The sequence below is a fragment of the Pygoscelis adeliae genome, unplaced genomic scaffold (assembly GCF_000699105.1).
Source record: "Pygoscelis adeliae isolate BGI_AS28 unplaced genomic scaffold, ASM69910v1 Scaffold419, whole genome shotgun sequence".
NCBI lineage: Eukaryota > Metazoa > Chordata > Aves > Sphenisciformes > Spheniscidae > Pygoscelis > Pygoscelis adeliae.
Genome location: NW_008825502.1, coordinates 302711 through 304125, shown reverse-complemented (window position 1 = coordinate 304125; position 1415 = coordinate 302711).

Here is a 1415-nt window from a genome sequence, read left to right as displayed (position 1 = left end):
CATGCGTGCGGGACTGCTCTGCAGCCCTCAGAGGGGGATGTGCAGGGGGTGAGGGGGATGCTCCCCTCCCGGTCTTCTCATGCCAGGATCTGGCCGCAGAGATTCCCCGTCCCCCCCCTTGCCCTGCGGTGCTGCCGGCCCGGCCAGGCATCTGCAGAGAGACGGGCAGCAAATAAATCAGGTCTTGTTTATTCTCGTGCCTGGGCTTGGTGTGTGAGTTCATTTTAAAACGTTCTGCCTTAAATTACAGCCTAATAAATCAATACCTACTTAGCGATGCGAGTGAGCGGGAGCAGTTTGCACAAAGAAAGTTGCCTCCGTGGCTCTCGGGCTTCACGAAGGGCAAGGGAGCAAGTTCCGCCAGGATCCTGTCCTGGGACACGTGCGTGCATGGCCAGGACACGTGTGTGAATGCCTGTGCATGGCCAGGACATACGTGTGCATGGCTGTGCATGGCCAGGACATGCATGTGCATGGCTGTGCATGGCTGGGACACGTGTGTCATGGTTGCGCATGGCCCAGACATGCATGTGCATGGCTGTGCATGGCCAGAACACACGTGTGCATGGCTGTGCGTGGCAGGGACACGTTAGGGCAGGCGTGTGCCGTCAGCCGCCCCGTGCAGGGGCTTGGGGCAGCCTCAGAACTAATCCCAGCCGCCCCCAACTCCTCTGACATGGGCTCTCTCTGGATTCCCCCCCCAAAAAAGGCAACGATACGGTTCCCCCTATCCAGCTCCCACCCACCTCTGCCTCTCCGCCCCCTCCCCGCTCGGGGCGCTTCATTATGCCCCCGCTGACGGCTTTCTCTGAGCATCCTCCTCCCCTTCGCCCCTCCGCTCACACCTTTCACTTGTCTAATCCCCTTGTATTTGTCTGGGCCGCCTTCCAGGGCCACCCACCTCTTTATAGGGCCACTGCTAAGTAAACGCTGCCTTTGCTCTGCTAAATGGGGACTCCTCCTCGGCACAGTCGGGGTTAGCGGGACCGGACCTTTCATGTGCCGCTCGCCTTTCTCGGGGGCTGCTCTTCGCCTCCTGGTATGGCACCCTCCATTCTCATCCTCCTCCTTCCCGGGGATTCGGGGCACACCAGGCTCTCGGTGCCCAGCACCGGGGCGGTCGCAGCCCTCAGTGCCATCGCTGCCTGCTGCCACCAAAGCTGCCCTTGGCGATGCTTAAGGATCCTTGTCCCCGTCCCCCCCTGCTTGTGTCGAGGCCAGTTTTATCCCTCCCCCCCCTCGTCTCCCTTGCCAAGCCCTGACACTTGATGGCAGCCCATTCAAAATGCATGGGCTCCCCTTTCCAAGCGCCCCGGTCCTTTTGAACTAAAAGGATTTTCTCAGAGGCTAAGTTCAAATGTATGGCCGTTATTTATTTATCACCCCGCTATGTATTATTCATTTATTTAAAAATG